Below are 20,035 nucleotides of genomic sequence, written 5' to 3' on the forward strand. Positions count from 1 at the left end.
TGGCTCCTACAGGTCTCTCCATGGCTCCACTGTGATGGAGCTGGGCAGCCCCTATGCCCCCTCCTGCCCACCCCCTCCCCCATAGACTGCACATCTGGCCCACTTCAACCCTCCATCACCGCCCAAGAACACCCTCCCACCACATCCGCCTCCAAGGACCAGCCATCTGCGCTCCCCTCTCTGCTCTGGAGAAATCAATAGTCTGCTGAGATCTGCAACATTTTGTAGCTGTTTCCAGGGTTTGCCCCATTTTGCCAAACATCATGCGTTGGACACTTTCCCACATAACCCAAGATTGATGGTTGTGGTTTTCTCTGGTTCACTAAAGATAGTTCTTTTCCTTTATGTTTATTCTTTTTGCTCTTTGTAGCTGGCTTTCATTGGCAACTGAATAGAAATTCTCCGTCCCATTGTGTTACAGCACAAGTACACTCTCATCAGTTTTTAAAAAGATGAAGAGGAATTTTTCAAGGAAATAGTGTTCTGGTTTGAGACGAGGAAGGGACAGGGCGTGGGTCTGGAGGCAGGAGGCTGGGCCCCGCCTTCCTGCCCGGCACTGCCTCCCCGGCTCTCGTGGACTTGGCTTTCAAGTCCGACAAAGTAAGGATAAAAAAGTTTCAATTTTAAATGAGAAAACAAAATTGAGCCCCCAGTAGCATGCTTGGCATGTGGGTCCCTTGATAAAGTACGCTCATTACTTGGGCAGCAATAAATAAAGGTAGTAAGGCACCATACACGTTGTGGCAGAACAAAGCACACAGGAAATGGTACAGCTGATTGGAGGGGGGACACACGATGGCCAGTGGCCCGAAGCAGCTCCACAACCTGCTGGACGGATCCTGAAGGCCTGGGGTTGATGATTCTGAGATCAGTCTGTCCAGCTCTCAGGAGGGACCCTCTTGGTGGACGATCTCTGGGTCCAACCTTGCCCTCGGCGGATCCCTCATTGCCTGCCACCATGCACACCCGTGGGCTGGGTGGCCATCACCCACTCCTCTGTGCAAGTTTGGGAGCCCAGGCTGTTTGCAATCTCCAATTTAAACAAGAGGTTCTGATCAGGACTGTGGAGGCTTCGGCCCTGGACACCCCTTAGAAGCATGGTAGCACCCATGCACCTGCTTCTCATCAGCCCCAGGGACCAGGACGACCTCAGTTCCTTCCCAGACTTGCTCTCAGAGCTATGCCTTCGCCCCAGGCCTTCCTCATCCTTGTCTCCCGAGGTTGTAGGAACCCCAGGAAGCTCCCCTAGCTGCAGCCTGAGTCATTCCATCACGGGGGACATTTGCTGGATTTTTTCCATCCGATCCTTTTCCCTCTCTTCTTCCTCTGAGCCTAGAGCCAGTCGGCTTCCCCAGCCTTTGGCGTCCCCTGTGCCCTTTCATTTCTGGGCCGACTGGCCCTTCCTTCCTTCGATCCTTCACATCGTATGACTTGCAAGACCGACCAGCACCCACAATGCCCACGACCCATTGCAGCTGCTCCAGCTTCCCCCTCGCCCATTTCGGGTTGCTAATCCCCTCGCCGGACGCCTACCCAGCCGGGCCCAGCACAGAAGGGAAATGTGGGCCTTATTCAAAACTGGGACAGAAGTGTTGGTAGAGATGCTGACACATGAAAGTGGCCCCTCCTCCTGCCGTGCTCCTTTCTGCTGTTCTAGCTGTGCCTTTGGGCTGGGTTCTCCCTCTGGGCAGCCATGGAACCGAACTGCCACGGCCCAGCCAGGGTTCGGGACATCACCCTACCCTTCCCACCAGCTGCTGTCCCACCCACGGTGATGGGCAACCCCAGGGGATTGAGATGAGCTCACCTGCAGGATGCGCCCTGGCACGGCCTCAGGTGTCCAGGGCGGATTTGCTCAGCTACATGCACCCCACCAGAAGGGAGGGACACGGTGGTGAGGCAGGAGATAGATGGGCCCCAAGCCGAGCAGCTGGGGCTTCTCCCCTGTGTACGGATCCTCCGAAACAGCAGGAGGGAGGAGAAGCCGAACCCTGCCCAGATAAGAGACAAAAGAACACACAGTCTTCGTTCTCAAAGTCAGGGAAATCTTCCCGACTATACATGCACAGAAAGGCTCCTCGGAGGTCAAAACAGGAGTGACGTCAACGTACCCACAGGCCTCTTCGCTAGAATCCATCTTGGCTAAGAGATGCGCACACATACACAGAGGATCCTGAGATAAACCAAATATGGACCCAGAACCAGGCAAAGCAGGGTGATTGTCCAAAGGCAACCTGGGAGAAACGCCCCACGAACGTGATTCAAACCACCATGGGGGCACGACTCTCCCCTGAGCCCCGCCCACGTGTCTTTCCACACATGCTCTTTGCCCTCCTGACAAACACTTTACTTGTTTCGCTACTTTCCGCCTTTGTGGGAATTCGTTTCTGCAGAGCTGAAGGGCCAGGGCCTTGTCCCTGGCCACTGGTCCCTGGTGGTCTAGCGGCTAGGATTCAGCACCCTCACTGCCACGGCCTGACTTCTGTCTCTGGCTGGGGACACAAGACCCTGCTTCAAGCCACTGCAGGCCAAGGCCACCCGAGATCGGTGGGCGAGGGCCTTGTCCCGCCAACAGGACCTCCCACTAGTGGGAGGCTAAGGGGGCAGTGGGCAGGGGGCAGGGGTGGGACCCGGGTGCACGGAGGCTCTGAGCTCCCAGGGTGTCCTCCAGCATCTCATGGGGCTTCACTTAGAAGACACAAACTCTGAGATAAATGCTTATGAATTTCAAGATGGCAGCAGCAGAGCACTGAGCCCAAACACCCAGAACTCAAGGCCTGGAGCCTGTGGGTGTTTCCTTACGTGCTAAGAGGGTCCTGCAGGTGTGACCAAGTGCAGGGTCTCGATGGTCCTGGATCACCCGGTGCGCCCTAAATGCAGCCACACGCGACCTTCTGAGAGGGAGGCAGGGGGAAATGCGACCTCGGAAGACGAGACCGGGGGGACAGAGGCAGAGCCGGAGGACACAGCCACATGCCCAGGCCTCCAGAGGGCTTCCAGAGGGACCAGCAGAGCTGACACCTTGGCTTTACCCCCATAAAACTGATTTTGGATTTTCTTCTCCAGAACTGCAGGGTTATCAGTTTCTATTGTTTTAAGTCAACAAGTCTGGGGTAATTTGTTAGAGCAGCAAATAGAAACTGATGCAATCAGAAGTGTGCCTTAATCAGGGCCCCCGGGTGTCTCCCAGCCCTGTGTTCCTTTCCCTTCCCTCCCTCCCTCCCTCCCTTTTTTTTCTTCGTTTATGCTTCATTTCCTACCCAGCCACTAGGTCAATGTCCCGTGTTTGTTTTCTCGTTGCTGTTGTTTCTTTTCCTCGAATCTCTGAACAACAGCTCCAGACCTCAGGTGAGCGTTTCGTGCCATCAGGGCAGGTGACAGATTCACCAAACAGCCCCACGTTTTCAGGGCTTACCACACCAAGCCGGTATTTCTTGCTCCCTGTTCGTCTGGCCATTCAGAGAGCCAGGCCCCGTCCACCACGCTGCCCGCCCTCCCGGGGGCTTGAGAGCTCCCTGCACTCAGCGAAGGGGGGGAGAGAGGCAGAGCTGCCCACTCAGGGCCGGGCCTGGGGCGGCAGCCACTCCTCGTCCACACTCACTGGTTAAGAACCGAAGGGGGGCTGGGCCTTGCAGCCCAGCCAGGTCCAGGGGAAGGAGAGGGGCTGAGGACCCGGTGCCTTGGAGGGATTCGGCCCTGAGTGACCAGAGCCTGCAGTGGAGCCGCTGTGCTCACGCCCCTGCAGGGGCACCTAGTTTTGTTATTATTGTGGATTTTTGTAGCTAACCCTGAAATTAAGCACTTCATTTATAAATGTCTTATTTCAGGATCTCAAATATTAATACAAGTAATAAAAATTCAATACCAGTGAGGGATTTCCAGTTTAGGGGCCATTTCAGCCTGGGACCTCATTCAAGCCTTCCTTTACTGGGAGACTTGGGGACCCTGGTGAATCACTCTGCATCTCTGAATGTCATTTTCTATTAGCCAACTGGGATCAATACCTGCCTGGCTTCTCCCAGGGTGGTGACAAGGTTCACAGCCCAGGACCGACCAGACGCCTGCCAGGGATTAGGACCCAGCCCACTCTTTGGTCCCTGCCCCACCTGAGAAAGGAAGTCCCAGCCCAGGTCAGGTCAGGGCCCAGGGTCCCAGCGGAGGCAGGGGCTGGCTTTGTCCACGAGTCAGAACTGGTGCAGCCCCCGTGGCCCTGGTCCCCAGGTGTCCAGCCAAAGGGCCACCTGCCCTGTGAGCTTCAGGTGCCCAACTGGAGCTGACCAGTGCTGAGTGACCCATAGACCCCTAGCAACCAGCAGGCAGCTCTGATTCAGATTCAGGGGAGATGGTGATCAATTGTCCCTAAAATGCAAACTGCATTAAAAAAAAATCCATACCTCTGGGAGGGCTCTGTAATAAGGCCATATATCACGCCAGGATGCAGCATTCCAGGTGGAGAACAAGTGCCTTATTTGTTGGGCAGAGAGAGGAAGGAAGCGCCCAGCTTGGGGAGGGCCGGCCCCACCCCACCTCCCGGCCCTCGGCCCAGGCAGAGCCCCCGTCCCTAGGAAAGGGGCCTAGCCCCCATCCCCAGAGCCCAGACTGCCTCCCTGGATGCCACCTGATTCCAGCATCTCCCCCCCAGCCCCTGTGCTATCTCTCCTGGTAGCCGTTCATTCACTCTCTCACTCACTCACTCACTCACTCACTCTCTCACTTACTCATTCCCCCCAGATTCTCCAGTGCCTCCTACATATCAGATGCCCTGCTCACTGCTGGGCACACACTGATCAGGCAAACCTGGTCAGTGGGGCATTGACTCAGCGAAAGAAGCACAGCCCATGGGAGGCAGGTCAGGGAAGCCTGCCTGGAGGAGGTGGCAGCTTAGCTGGAGAAGAGTCCCTCCAGGGAAAGCACAGAGGCAGCAGCCAGGCCAGCAGAGACCAGAGCGGGGCCTGCGGTGGCCACGGCCTGGGCATCGATCGGAGGAGGCCACTGGACTGGTGAGTTTCCAATGCTTCCTTCAAGCAGCAGGACCTTTTAGTCGAATCCAACTCCCAGGAAGCCGGCACACAAAACTGAACAGGGAGGAGATGCCGGGGTGAGGCCACCTTCCCTGCCTGGGCCTCTGGCGCCCTGGGGTCCCGGAACACAGGATTCCCTGCGAGGGGAGTCTCGGTGCCCCCTGCAGGGCCCTCCTGCTGGGCTCCCAGCCTGGAGCGGTGAGTGGTACCATCTGCTGCCCTGAGGTAGGGGTGTGCTCTGCGGGTCTGCATCCCACACCTGCCTGGGAGAGAGGGACCAGCTCCTCCTCTGTCTCCCCGCCATCCAGAGAGTCCCGGGCGGGGCAGGGGAGGTTCCTAGCTGGCCAGCCACAATCGGACGCGCATGCGCACACACACACACACACACGCACGCACGCACGCACGCACACACCAGGCGTCCCAGGTGGGGACCAGTCCGCCCTCTTCCAAACGCCATGCTCCTGGGCCCCCTGGCCCCGGCCTGCATGCCCTGAAACAGGGTCCACACCTAAGAACGAGGACCAGGAAAGGATGCTCACCATGGCCCTGGGGTTTCCCAGTCACAGCTCACCTTCACGTGCTGGAACTGTGACCCCTGGGCAGAGCCTGGCAGGATTGCTATTCTTGCTTTACTCGTGGGGAAACCGAGGCTCAGAGAGGCTAAGGAGCTTGCCCAAGGCCACACAGCAGCACACAGAGCAGAGAAGGACTCAGAGCCCGAGGGCGCCCCGCGTCTGGGGGAAGCAGCACTGCCGCGGTCCTGCACGCGGAAGGGGATTCTGGTTTACTCCTAAGTGGTGCTGACGTTAGACTCGGAGTCAGAGAGACCTCACTGCAGCTTTCCAGGGAAGCCAGGGACCAAGAGCCCCGTGTCAGCTAACTCTGCCCGGGCGCTCTGGTTTGCAGGGTACCTGCCAGTCTGTGCTGCCCTGGCCCTACCCATTCTGCCGGGAGGAGGGAAGGATGTGCTCACAGCAGGACATGGCCTGCCAGGTGCCCCCCCCCCAACCCCGCCCACGCCAGCTGTCCTGAGAGCCACATCCAACCCTCTGAGCACCACATCAGAGGTCAGAGTCACCCTCTGTAGAGTGAGGTCTGAGGGTTTCATCGCAAAGGTTTTATTTTTTCCCCTTTCCTCACAAGGAGCGTTTGGAATCAAGAGGCACGTGGCAGCAGCCACAGAGGGACCCATGCCAGCACCGGGGCCCAGCGCCTGCCTTGGTCACGGGGAGGCCGGCTCCACGCCGCGGGGTGCTCTGGGGGCCCTGCTGTCGGGGGCAGCCACCAGACCTGCCCAGGCCCGACTCACAGCCCAGGGGGTGGTCCAGGCGTGAGGGTCCTAACCCCGCATGGCCTGTGAGATGCGGTCTGCCTCACCCGACCGGGGTCTCTCCGCTCCTCTAAGAGAAACAGCCCCACTGCCGTCTCTGCTCTGCCGCTCTGCCCCCAGTGGGGACGGCCGGAACGGTTCAGATTTCTGGGTGGGCACTGGGCCAGGAGACGGGAAAGGCCTGCGGGTTCAAGGCGGCTGGGAGGCAAGCCTGCCGTCCTGAGTCCTGGTGTGAGTGGGCGGCGTCTCTCTAAATCAGGCTCGGCCGGAACTGGGCGGCTCACACGGGGCTGCGGCCCTGGAGCCGTCGCTTCGACAGGCCTCTCGGCCCTGGACCCCACCTTTTCTCTGAACTCTCCCCGGAGGATGAGTCGTCTAGCCAGACTAGCCTCATGGCTGATCTGTCTCGTGCTCCACTTCGGAAGGAAAGGGGACGGAAGCTCAAGCGACGCCTTTTTAGGCCGGGTTGGAATTCCCCGTGATGGAGCCCCCCCTCCCTGGGACCCCTCCCCCTCCCTTCGCCGTCCGGGCCAGGCTGGGCCGCGGGGACCTCGGGGCATGTGGCTGAGACCCGCAGGGCTGGCGCCTGGCGAGGCCTCCAGGCTGGAGTCCAGGAGGAGAGAGACGCCCGTTCCCACGGCTACCTGAGAAGGACAGGCTCTGTGCCGGAGTCCAGATGGGACAGGACGCCAAACCTTGGGGGCGGCAGGGTGAGGGGTCACGGAGACAGAAATGAGGCCCCTGGAGGAGGAGGTGAAGGGAGGGCCTGGGGGGGGGGTACAGTCGGGCCGCCGGTGGTGGGCGCGGGGCTGGCAGCCGGAACGCAGCTGGAGGGGCTGACCCCCGCCAGCCTTACGGAGACCCAGCCGGGCCTGTCGGGGCTCGGGGACTCAGAGCCCCACCACCCCGGACGCTGCCGCGCAAGGCTGTCTCTCAGCGGGCTCCCCAGGCCCCGCCCCAGCCCTCCGTGCCCCTTCCCCCAGGCCCCGCCCCAGCCCCCTGCGCCCCTTCCCCCAGGGGATCCCAGGTGAGTTGCGGGTCTGCCCGCTCAGCTTCCCTTCCTCCCTGAGTTCACCAGCCAAGCCAGGCCTGGCCGCAGACAGGAGGCTCGGGACGCCAGAAATTCTGGAAGTGCAGGATCGGGTCATGGTCCCACGGCCCACCCCGTGGCTGTGAGCGCGCCTCCCTCTTCTCCACTACGGCTCCCACTCCGGGGCTTACCCCGCAGTCTCCGCGCGCCTCCCCCACCTGGCCGTGCGGGCTGCGCGCAGGGCCCACCTCAGCCTCCCTGCAGCCTGTGTGGGCGGGATCGTGGCCCAGGTGTGGGAAGAAGGAGCAAGCTGTGCCGGCCTTGAGCGGGGTTCAGTCCTGCCGCATGGGGCCGCCCGCGGAGCTCTGAGCCCTCCGCTCCCGGCGCCCCCATCACAGGCGCGTCCTCAGCCCTTATGATTCCCTCTCTTGTCTCTTCTGCTGTCTCCGGTTAATTAATTAATTGCTTTTCTTCTACTTCTCAGGACCCTCCAAGTGCTTGTTGATGAGTGCTGAGAAGCAGAGAGGGTGACCTGAAGAGAAGAACCCAGTACACACCCTCTCCATCCCCGCATGTCCAGGGATCCGGGAGGAGATGGCAGCATGGAAGTGGCCTTGCTGGTCCCAGGGCACTGGGCTCTGGCCAAGAAGACACCCGTGGCCCGGGCCTTTGAAGGAGGTCGGTCTCATCCCAGGGCAGACCTGGGGGCCCCCAGAGATGGACACTGCACCATGAAGGTGGTTCCTGCCGGCTCCCGAGCTCCAGCTCGCCAGACCCCCACTCCCCCTCCCTTGCAGCCGGGAGAGGAGCCTGCGTGGGTGGACTTGTGCCCCCAAAGTACATGCTGAGGTCCTAACTCCCAGATCACACTGTGAGCTCATTTGGAAACAGGATCTTTGCAGACGTAACAGTTAAGACAGTTTCCACTGGGGCAGGGTGGACCTTAACCCAACGTGACTGGGGTCCTTATAAGAAAGGGGACGGGACACAGACCCACAAGGAAGGAAGACCTTGTGACAACGCAAGGAGGGATTGGAGGGACGTCCTGCACCAGCTGGGAGCTCTGAGGATGGCCAGCAAACAGGGAGTTTGACCTGGAGCAGAGTCCCCTCAGAGCCTAAAGGGACCAGCCCTGACGGCAACCTCCGTCTTGGACCTCCCGCCTCCAGACTGGGAAAGAACGGATGTCTGTAGTGTAGCCATTACGTTTGTTGGAACGTTTGAGGGCAGCCGTGGGTAGCCCACCCCAGGCCGTTCCCTCTCCCTGCATCTCACAGTTCTCCCGGAATTGTCCTATTTCACCCCCCGCAGGGCCCAGCTTCCCCCCCCCCGCCCCCCCCCGCCCCCGCTCCCACCCCCCAGGCTGCTCAGAGGGCCTCCGCTGTGCCATCGCTCTGGGAACTTTGCCGGCCCCCTCGCCAGAGGGCAGCGAGGGGCTCGGTGCTGATGGAAACTTCCTTCTCACTTTCAGACATGGCTCCCTTGTGGGCAGCCTCCTCCGTTTCCCACTTCCCTCCTCCGGCCCCATTTTAAATAGAATCCTAAACCATCAGAGCGTGAGGCCGTCAGCCCAACTTGGAAGCAAAGCTCTGCGGAGGGGGTGGGATGCGGATGGAGGCTGTCTCCCAACGGAGAGTGGCCGCCCGGCTGCCCAGCAGCTCCACTTCCCGCCCCAGCCCCTTCTTAATGGGCACTGGTGTCCCCAGAGCTGAGAAACTGGGCCAAGGAAGTGCCCTGTAGCTGGAAGATGAGCTGCCTGGGCTCCGAGGGAACAGAACCCGTTTCTGCTTCTCCATCAGCTCCATCGCAGGGCCAGGGCGATGCCTGCCAGCACCTCGGAGGGAGGTTGCGTCTCCAGCCGGCACAGGTCTGGGAAAAAGGGGGACCCAGCTGGCCAACTGCCCACCCGGGAGCCTGGTCCTCCAGACTGGGCAGGAGGGGTGGGACGGGAGGGCTGAGGGCTGCTTCAGAATCCCCAGCTCGTGGGTGGGTGGCTTTCCTCTGATTCTGCTTCTTCTGTGAGTCTGGACAGACAAGCCTGGAGATCACATCCTTTTAACTGATAACCAGCTTTCTGGCCAGGGGCTCCAAGCCCGTGTCTGGCAGGTCAGCCTGCCCTTTCAGCGGGATGGTCCCGCCTGGATCTCTGCGGCCACACACGTGACAGGCACCTGCTCTGTGTGCCTGGTGTCGTCCTGAGCACCTACCACTCATGAGGCAGGTACAGCTGGGAACACGGAGGCGGGTATCCAGCACGTCCCAACCAGAGGGGGCTGGAGCAGGGTCTCCACCCCTAAGCCCACATGACCCAACGCTGAGCGGTTCTGCCCTCGGCACCCTGCCTCACACCCAGGGCCCCCCACCCCTGACCTCCTCCTCCTCCAGAGCTGTGCTTGGCTCTAAGCTCTGGGCCGCACCAGCTGCCCCTGCCGGCCGGGCCTGGATGAGATTCGGGGTCGCAGCTCTGCGTCCCTGGATTGTCTCAGGATGGACTCCTCAGCCCCTTCGCTGTGCAGCCAGAGAGCTGCCCCAGACCAGACCTGCTGCCCTGGGGGGAGGGAGGGATGGAGACTTGGAACAGACGGGATCAGAGATGACAGTGGGAAACAGGGCTCCTGCCCCCTCCCCACATTCCAGGCGTTCAGCTGGCTGGGGAAGCGGGGCCACAGTGGAACGTCCTCCCGTGCTGCAAACCTGCCCCTTGGACATGCAGCCTGGCTTCGTAAGCGGGGCTTGTGCTGTGCTCAGGAGGGCCCCCCATTCGGTTCAAAGCTGTGCTATCATCCTGAAATTCCTAATAATTTTATCTTTGAACTTGTGTTTTGTAAGTGAGACACAGTGGGACATCGGGGCCTGTGTGGGAGATGTGGAGATCCGAGCAGGGTACGTGCTCACTGCCCAGTGATGCTTTGTTCCTGGAGAGCGTTTGTGATGCCGTGAGCTCAGGCTTCCCGGGACCCACGTGCTGGGTCTCAGCGGGACTAAACGTGTGCGCTGCTCGGGTGAGTTAGGGCTGCACCTGGTGAGCGGGAGGGGGCGGGAACTACAGGACCCAAAAGGCTATGCTTTTCACTCAAAGCAGAACTCGCTTCAGACACAGAAAGAAGGCCAGGGGCCCCTATCAACGGCCACGGGCCCCTGTCACATCCTTCTTTTCTCCTTGTACTGTGCACAGATCAAGGAGTGAAGTGAAGGTGGTTGAGGGCGCTTCGCGCCTCGCTTCCCCTGTCTGATGGAGCAAGGGCCCCGTGCGCGTGCGTAGTGAAACCCAAACTGTGTTGCCGCAGTGATTTCGCCTGCACAGGTACAGATGGACAGTGAAACTCATGATAGTAACGTCAAGATTCTAGCCCTTCTTACCTAGACTGCCATTGAATAGCAAGTAGAAACAGCACGCGAGTGGGGAGAGAGGCCATAAAAGAAAGAAAAAGCTTTATGTCTTGATATCTTTAAAGGGACTTTCTTTGTGCTTTTGAACAAGATTCCTGTGTTCTCACCTTGCACGGGGCCCTGCAAATTTCCCCTCCCATTGAAAAGGAGTCCCCCTAGACTGAGTTCCCCTGCTGAGTTTATGATTAACCTCTCTTTCCAAAACTTTATCCCCTTTCTTGTTCTGCTCCTGTTACCCTCAGGATGCAAGAGTATCAGAGGAAAGGGGGGATTGAAACGAAGCAAGACCCTGCAGGGCCTTCCTGGGTGCAAAAGTCCCTCCGTGTCCCCTCTTTCTTTTTTTTTAAATTAATTAATTTATTTAGGGCTGTGCTGCATCTTCGTTTCTGTGCGAGGGCTTTCTCTAGTTGCGGCAAGCGGGGGCCACTCTTCATCGTGGTGCGCGGGCCTCTCACTATCGCGGCCTCTCTTGTGGAGCACAGGCTCCAGATGCGCAGGCTCAGTAGTTGCTTGGCACCTGCAAATACACCCTCACTTTGCTGCAAACCCCTGCTGTCAGTGTTTGGCTTTCTGCACGGCGGGCACACACACCCTTGCTGTGTTACGTCACAGCCATGCTTTCCATCCCTGGGGAGCGGCTTGGGGCTGAGGTGAGGATGGGGTGAACCACTTAGTGTATGGGAGGCAACCTACAGCAAAACCTTTCAGATGGCATTTTAGCCGGTGAAGAGGAAGGGGCAAGAGGGGAACGTGTCTTGGGAAGGGTATGAGCTGGGTGGCGAGTGCGGAGGGTTCTTACTCCTCCAGACCCTCCTGTCCTAAGGAAAGGGTCTGGGCCAGGCATCTTGCTCCTTGTGATTCCATCGCGGGGCTCCCCACCAAGGGGGCAAGGATGGAGGCAGGTAGACCAGTTGGACAGCTGTGGGAACTGTCCTGGGTATAGCTGGAGGCTCCAGACGAGGGCTGTGGTCCTGAGGATGGAGATGAGCTCGTGCAAGGGCTGCTCCGAGTGACTGTTGGAAAGTGTCCCTAACTCCCCTGTCTCCGGAGAGAGGTCACTAGGCTGTGTGTACACTTTATTGCTAAAGACTTTGTCTTTCTTACTGTGTGAAAAGGCAGAGAAGTGCAAGGTTTCCAGCAGCACAGAAAGCAGAAGGATACAATATCCCAGCAATGCTGAGCCTGCTTCTCCAACCATAGACAGGCTAACGGGCAGCGATGAGGCACATTGCCGGCCGGCCCTGGCAGGCACTTTGGTGTGTGGATGTCCCCTCACTGGCAAATTAAATAACGCGAGTGACAGCTTCCGGGCTCACGCCTTGGAGGGGGCCCCCCTTCCGAAGGCAGGAATCTAAAGTCTCCAACTGGGGTGGGAGAGTCAATTTAGAGCCCATCAGTCAGGGTTCTGACACAGAACTCTGTGCGCGCTGTTTTGTTAACGAGGAATCACTCTCAGATCCTAAGAGGATGTTTCCCTCAAGAGAAACTTACATGTCTTGGTGAAATTAAGACAACTTTGATAGGGACACAGAGCGAATGCTCAACTGTTTCACCGTTTATGACTTCAGTGGGTGCAACTGTAGGACGGTTCATCATTGCATCCTCTTAACCGGCACAGGAGGCGCTCAGCAGAGAAGAGCCATATGTTCGGCACCTCCAGAGCTCAAAACGATGCCTGGAGCCTCAGGATGGAGACCAAGGAGGGGCCCCGGAACTGGCGTGCTGGACCCCAGGACCCTGAGCCTCCAGGACACCACAACGTGGGCCCCGCAGGGGGCCTTGGACCTCAGTGAAGGGGATGCACTTCCGCCCAACACTCCGCATCCCAGCTCGCCGGCTGCCCCTCCTCCAGCCTCACCTGCCCCTGGTCCTGAGCCACCAGCTGGGCTGTGCTCTTGCTTCCTTGGGGCAGGTGTGTCCATGATTTCTCCCCCAGCCGAGCGTGAGTCCTGGTGTGTGTGAGTGAAGGAGGGAGTGAGTGAGGGATTGGGATGAATGAAGTTAGAGCAGCAAGGAGGGCTCATTCCCATCGCTAACCTCACGGGGAACAGGAAAACACAGGTCAGAGTGCTGGGGGGAGTTCCCGGGTCTGAGGCCGACTCGCCCTGTGACCCCGGCCATGCTCACTAGTCTGTTTCCAGCTAACTTTTTCACGAACAAAGCACTTGTTACCAGCACAGGGGCTTCCCTGGGGCCTCCAGCATCTTGAGGAAAAGAGAAAATCCAGGGAAGCCCGTGGGATTCATGCAGCATGGGATGGGGTGTGGAGCAACGGGAGCACAGCCAGGAGCCCCTGTCTACTGAGCCCCGCTGGCCTCACACGAGTGCCGCCGCCCCCACTCAGCACGATCACCCCATCTCCTCGTGGGTAGGGAAGGCTATGCGAACCGCCCAGGCCATGCCAGGGTCCTGGGGCTGCTGGCACAGGGCACACACAGGCCCTGAACAGCAACGTGGAGGCTGGAATCCGACATCCCGGTGTGGGCAGGGCTTCACCTCAAGACTCCGAGGGGAGGGTCTGCTCCAGCCTCTCTCTAGCCCCTGGGCCTCAGGGGGTCCTTGGTGGGTCCATGGCCACCCTTTCCTGTGGCTTTGCCTGTCTTCCTTCTGTAGGCGTCTGTCTCTTGGTTGAATTTTCCCTTTTCGTCAAGACACTAGTCTTACTGGATTAGGACCCACCCCACTGACTTTATCTAAACTTGACCATATGCAAAGACCTTCCTTCCAAATGAGTCACGTTCAAGGTGAGGGGGTTAGGACAGCAGCATCTCTGGGGGTGGGGAGAGCCACACAATTAAACCATAGCAGAGGACACCTGTGCGTCTTTGGGGGTCTTCCTCTTGTGGGCTTGTGGCTTCTTGCATGTGAAAGCTTTTCCCAACCCTGAAAAGAAGCCTCCGGATTTCGATGCCCTAACTTTGTATGTTTTATTCCCAACATCCAGCATTTGCAAATTGCAGATGATACCAACATGCAAAGTAGAGACATCTTACAGAGTGCAAATAGGAAAAGGTAGGGGACCCAGATCCAACTCTAACTAGTAAAACATGGACAGGGCTTCAGAGGGACCACCCACAGGACATGCAGGATGGTGCAAGTCTGAGTTCTTATTTCCATCACCTGGTCCAGGACCTGTGCGTGCACCTGCCGCTGACATAAGTCCCTCCTGGGGTCTCGTGAACTTCCGGGTACTCGGCTCTGGGACCTCGACTCCCTCTGTTACCAGAAGACGCAGGCGCCCTGGTGCTCCAGTCTCTCTAGCTAAAGCCTTGGCTTCTTCTTGGAACCTGTGCTTGCCTTTCTCCCGGTCCTCAGGGGGCTCCCGCTGCGTGTGGAGCTTGGGGAGCACAGTCCCCAGACAGACTCCCGATTGGGACCCCTCCCGAGGCGAGGCTTTGCAGGAGTTTGGGGTGTCCCTGGGAGATGCCGCAGGGCCAGCACTGCGAGAGCAGTGATTGAGGGTCAGGGGACAAGAGTGGCCCGTGAAGGAGTCTCAACCAGGACCGCAGACAAATTCCAGGGCTGCAGATCTTTGCCGAGTAGGGGCCGCTGCTAGCCCAGGCCCCTCTCCCAAGCCCCTGAGGATGCAGCAGGGAACAGTGGGGAGGGGCTTGAGCCCATCTTTGCGCCTGAAAGTAGCATCCACTCGACCAGAGGGTCAAACAGTCGCGGAGAGGTTTGTTCTCCATAGAGAGAAGCTCCCTGTCCATTTGTCATGGTGGCCATCAGCCAGCGATTTCAAATCTGAAAGTTAAATCACAGCCAGTTGTCACAGTGGCTGTTGCCAAGGCATTAGAGCTGCACGATGGGATTGTTTTAGGAAATGGCTCATTGGGAAATATATTTTCTGCTCAGCTGAGAGTTTTGCTGCAGGGAATACAGCGCATGAATTTGAAACACAAATTCTGGGCATTCGTGTGTAAAGTCTGACCTTTCCCTGCAACGCGGTTCACAGGTGCGTCCTGTAGCTTGGCTTCCCGTGAAGTCTCTGGAGCTCGTCCTCCCGGTGACATTGCTAACTCCAGTGGCAGTGCTCCGTGCCAGCCTCCCACGTCAGCACCGGTCACCCGGATACTTGCTGGAAAATAGAATTACATGCTACGGTGGACACAACAATGTTCCCCCCAAAATGCACGTCCACTGGAAGCTGTGATGTGATAGAGTCTGGAATGGGGCTCTTTGCAGATGAAACTGGTTGTGGGTCTTGAGGTGAGACCATCCTGGGGGATCCAGGTGAGCTGTAAATTCAACAAGCATCCTGATTAGAGACAGAAGAGAAGACAGGCAGGGGAGGCAGCCGTGTGAGGATGGAGGCAGAGACTGGGGGGATGTGGCCACAAGCCAAGGGACCCTGGAGCCCCCAGAAGCAGGAGGAGGCACGAAGGATCCTCCCTGGGAGACAAGAACCTCTCTGATCAGCTGATGACAAACAGGTGTGTGATAGTAACAACTTCTACTAACGGCGCCTCCCACCATGACCCCACCTCCTCCTAGTGTGGGTCAGAGCATTTGCAGTGATGCAGACAGACCTGGGGACCCCGAAAGGAAAACCTCAAGCAGCCAATTGGATAATATATCAGCCACCACATCCAAAAAGAAACTGCTGGGTTTCAACCAAGCCTACAAGAGCCAGAAGAGCAAAGCACCAAATGGCACAGGTGCCGAGGAGCTTTCCCAGCCCTGGTCCCCTCGTGCACGGCAATGTGATGCTCCTGGCCAACAGCTGCCCCCTGCACCCCTGGGTGGCTGCAGAGCCAGCCTCAAGGACAGAGTCTGTGGCCTGCCCGTCCCTTCTGCCAGAGCTCTGACCCCATGGCCATCCTGCCCCTGACCTCTGGGGAGCCTCGGAGCCTCTGGAGTGCGGGGCGTGGAGCCGGGCTGCTCAGTGTGGGGAAGGGGTTCAGTGCCCACGTGGCAGGACACTCACCAACCCGGGCAGCGAAGGACGTGCACTGACTCTTTGTCTCTGCCCCCCCCAACCCCGGATGGACGTGTTCACCTGTGAACTGGTTGTAACTGATAATGGTGCCTCCACCCCAAGCCATCTTAGTCTGGGTGCTGGAAGAAAATAGCGCTGACAGGGGAGGGGGCCTTAAAGAGTTCTGAAGGCTGGAAGTCCAAGATGAGGGTCCAGCATGGCTGGTTCTGGCGAGGACCCTCTTCCAGTTGCAGACTTGACTTCCTGTATCTTCGAGTGAGCTCCTTGGAGGCTCCTTTATAAGGACACTGATCCCCTTCATAGGGGCCCCACCCTCATGACACAGCACCCCCCAAAGGCCCTGCCTCCTAAGGCCATCACACTGGGCAGTAGAGTTTCCACATATGGATTCTGGGGGGACACAGGCGTTCGGTTCCCCCCCCACACACACACAGTATCAGTGTGTTTTGGGGAAGCACAGGGAACTTTGTAAGCTCTTGACTTGTGGACAAAGATTGGCCCAGCCTCCTCCTTTCTCCCTCCCCAGCCTGGCCCATCCCACAGAGCAGCATTTCCAGTCCATAAGAACCTAACGGGGGCCAAGCATGTGAGGACACAGCACTGACTGAGCTCACATGGAGTCAGACGCGTCTGTATTCAGTCTCGTGTAATCGACACCAGAACCCCAGAAGGAAAGCGTATGATTCTCCCTTTTAAAGATGAGGAAACTGAGGTCCAGGGAGTTAAGTCAACTCCTCTGAGGGGGGGCGGGGCGGGTGAAGCAGCTTGACACCAAACCCGAACAAGGAAACCCCTCCCAGGAGGCGCAGGTGGCGGGTGGGTGCTGGGAGCTGACCAGGGGCTGAAGCCTTCGACTGCTTTCCTTGTCTTCCCTGCAGCATCTCCCAGCCTCCAGGAGTTTCCCGAAGCTTGTGAGCTGCGGAGAAGTGCGTTTGGCTGACTATGAGCTGAGATCGTTTCGGCAGCTGGGAAGCTCCAATCGCATTAGACATTTCCGGTTGGGCCCGAACCTCTGCAAATACAAAGTGTCCCCTTGAAGAAGGACCTTGAGGGTCCCCAGCGTGAGGAGAAGCCAGGCTTTCTTGGGGTGCGGGGTGAACCCATCTTCATTAAAGGGTGCCGTGTTCGGAGTAAGGCCCAGAGCTTCCGGTTACTGACAGACACCTTCTCCCATGTCTGCATCTAAGTGATTATCTAACCAAAGGGGTGGCCCCGATGCCCAGGGCACCTCCAGGGAGGCTCGGCTTTACCTTTGTAATCGATTAAAAGTAGATAGCAGCCGGCCAGAGCACAGAGCATGGGCTGCATTTTAAGAAAACACGGTTCCAACCCTCTCTCTGCCACCTTGTTCCCTAAGCAGACTTCGGTACGACTGTAGCTTCCAAAAACGGGGTAATTTCTGGCACATCCTGGAGCTGTGCAGAGCTGACATATTAACCAGGAGCCAGTTTGGGGTCCACGTGAGGCAGGTCTCTTTCCGTCTAGGCAGACTTGGCTTGGAGACTTGACCCCAGGACATGCGGCAGGAATGTCCTTCCCTCCGTCAAACCCTGCAAGGCTCAGCCTCCCAACCCCCTCCCCAAACTGACCCTGCCTTCCCACACCGGCCTGGTCAGATTTGTCCCTGGACTTTGTGCTGAGGCCCCGCCCTCACCTCCCCAGGCTAGGCCCTGGCCCTGGCTTTGGGGAGAAAGAGAATATTTTGATTCACAAAGTCTGTTCTTTGCTTTTTGGAAAAATGAGAACACAAGATCTGTATGAGAATCTGACAGTGTGCCCCTGGGAAGCAGAGGCTTCCTGTTTCCTCAATGATCTCAATGACCTTGAGAGCCGACTGGGGTTTGCCTGCGATAGATGAGTGTGAGCTCTCTGGCGTCCTCCTCTTAGCTGACTCCAGGCTGACCAGGTAGGAGGTGGCATTTCTTAAGTCACAACCCGCAAAACTCAGTACTTCATCACTGCCTCTACTGCCCGGTGTTTGTCCTTTTCTTTTCTTGGGTTAGGTTTTCTGATCGTCGCCAGGCTTGGGGATGAAGTGTGAGTGATATTCCCAGCTAATCTGGCAGCATTGGGAGCGCCCCAGGCACTAGGTTGGTCCACTGGGGCCACTTAAAAGGATTAAGTATGGAGAAACCCTGTACACACTGCTCATAAAGACACGCGGCCTCTGTGGAGGGAAATGACCTGCTTAGTGAAGCAGCTGCGCTCGTTCGCTCACACGAGCGAATGAAAGATGCTGCGTGTTTCCAGGAGTTTCTTCTGCTTGGCTGCTGAGGTTCTGAACAAAGTATGTTGCACGTGTGATGCTAACATTAATGAAAATGAACCGAGCCAGGCAGACCTCCCCTCTGTCCTCGGCCGGGGAAGCACCCTTCCCCTCTGTCCTCGGCCGGGGAAGCACCCCTCCCCTCTGTCCTCGGCCGGGGAAGCACCCTTAGAAGCATGTGTGGGCGGCACATGCAAACGTCAGGGCGGAAGTCTCCAGGCAGGGGCTCCATCGCCAGCCCGATGGGGAGGGCAAAGCTGCCATGACGGTCTGCCCATCTGTGACACGTGACAGCGCCCGCTGGCGGGACGTTTGGGGACATCAGCAGTAGACACACGGAAGGAAGTGCTGGCCGGTCCGTGGTCATGTTGCTGGGGAACTTCGCACCCTGGGTGACACTGCAGAGACACTGAGCCACTCGTGGACATGGCAGAAGGAAACCCACAGATGAGGCTTCTGGTCTACCTGCCGACCCTGTAAGGGCGTCTGTGTGGCTTCAGTCACGCGGTGCCCTCACCTGCCCGGGAGGCCCCCCTGAGTGGCCTCCTTCTTGACCCCGAGTGCTCCTGCATCCTGGGCCTCCCTCTCACCTCCCTGTAACTATGGGCCCTGGATACAAGATGTAAGGGTAACCGACCTCCCTGGGAACCAAGACTGGGGGATGTACATGAGGCATCTAACTGATACATTCTCCAGGTGAGCGGGGTTAGTGATGTCCTGTTCTAGTGCCATGAGGACTGGACATACGAAGGACACCTCCCCGCCACACACACTCCTCTGAGTGCCTGTCTACACATCTCCAGATACCTGGGCACATAGCCCCAGATTCCAGAAATGCCAGTCCTGCAGGGTGGGACCACTGTGAGGGGTGGGCGGTGAGGTAGGTCATCACCTGGCTGCTCACGTCTTGTCCAAAGAAGGCCTTTGGGTGGAAAACCCTCTTGCTGGAGACCAGTGTGGTTTCGGTTTTGGTTTTGTCTTCTTGTTTTTGTCGTATCCCTAACAATTCGTGTTGCGTCCATCCGGGAAAATTTGTCGTCTGACCTCATCAGGAAAGTCCTAGGCTTCCACGGGTGGGGACCCGCCTCTCCTGCTGGGCCCCTGTCCAAGGATGCGTCTCCGTCAAATTCTCCTTGATCTCCTCTCAAGGGTGGGGGGATTCCACGCCCGGACCCCATCATGGATGCCCAGGAAGTGGGAGCCATGCAGAGCCACACCGTCCCCAGGAAGAGGCAGTGATGCGTCCCTCGGTCAAGGTCCTTACAGACAGCCTGACGTGCAGGCCTCCACCAATCCCCCCGGTGAAGGCAGACCTGCGAGTCTCTTGAAAACGAACACTTGTTTTCCTGGGAATTATAAGAAAACAGCTCTAAGGTATCAGTAGATTCATTTAACGTCTCAAAGCACAGAAAAGACGTTGAATCCCATAGATGCAGGTGTGGGAGATTCAGGTCAGCCAAGTCACCAGGAGAGAGAGGACGTGAAAGCTCTAAGAGGGAGAACAAAAATCCCAGCCAGCCGCCAGCACCGTCGTTCCCTCTTTCAGTGAGAGGAGTGTGCTTTCTTCATGGGACATTGTGTTTTCAGGGAGTCTAGTAATGAAAATTTTAAAAACCCAGTGACGTTGATCCCGGTTTTAGCTAGGAAGCCTGTTATGAAAATGGATAGCACCAGCCTAATGCACTCTAAGATATGGGTACCGGAGACGATAAATCTTGGAAATTTGCATGGTATAAAAATGTTTTAGTCGATGGTTTTCTGGTCAGGAAGATTAGCTGACTCTTTGATTGGCCGCTACAGTGCCGAAGAATAAAGATGAATGCTGTCGAAGGCATATGGACCTCAAGGGAAGTATTTGGAATGATGAACGGCTTTCCTGTTCAGCTCACAGCATTTACTCTAATCACTTAGTACCATTTACTGTTTGGAATCTGCATTCCCCACAGGTGCAGAGGCTGTGGAGATGTGGGTCCCACCCCCACCGCCCCCGTCCATCTTCTCCTCCACGGGAGACCCGCAGGGGGAGGCGGTTGGTGGCTGGAGGGAGGGTTTCTATCTT

The 20,035-nt window shown here is 57.8% G+C and overlaps 1 long non-coding RNA gene across 4 annotated transcripts; it reads left to right on the forward strand.

Moving 5' to 3' along the window:
* Window positions 1-8,942: 8,942 nt before the first annotated feature.
* On the forward strand, window positions 8,943-19,801 carry LOC137202614 (uncharacterized). Of its 4 annotated transcripts, XR_010932707.1 has the most exons (4): window positions 8,943-9,602; window positions 10,211-10,383; window positions 12,390-13,515; window positions 13,716-19,801. It is a non-coding gene; the product is annotated as an uncharacterized lncRNA (long non-coding RNA). The 4 variants fall into 4 exon arrangements; XR_010932704.1 differs by having other exon boundaries at window positions 12,390-19,801; XR_010932706.1 differs by having other exon boundaries at window positions 10,215-10,383; window positions 12,390-19,801.
* Window positions 19,802-20,035: the final 234 nt, after the last annotated feature.

Source organism: Pseudorca crassidens, chromosome 11 (genome assembly GCF_039906515.1).
Source record: "Pseudorca crassidens isolate mPseCra1 chromosome 11, mPseCra1.hap1, whole genome shotgun sequence".
Classification (NCBI taxonomy): Eukaryota; Metazoa; Chordata; class Mammalia; order Artiodactyla; family Delphinidae; genus Pseudorca; species Pseudorca crassidens.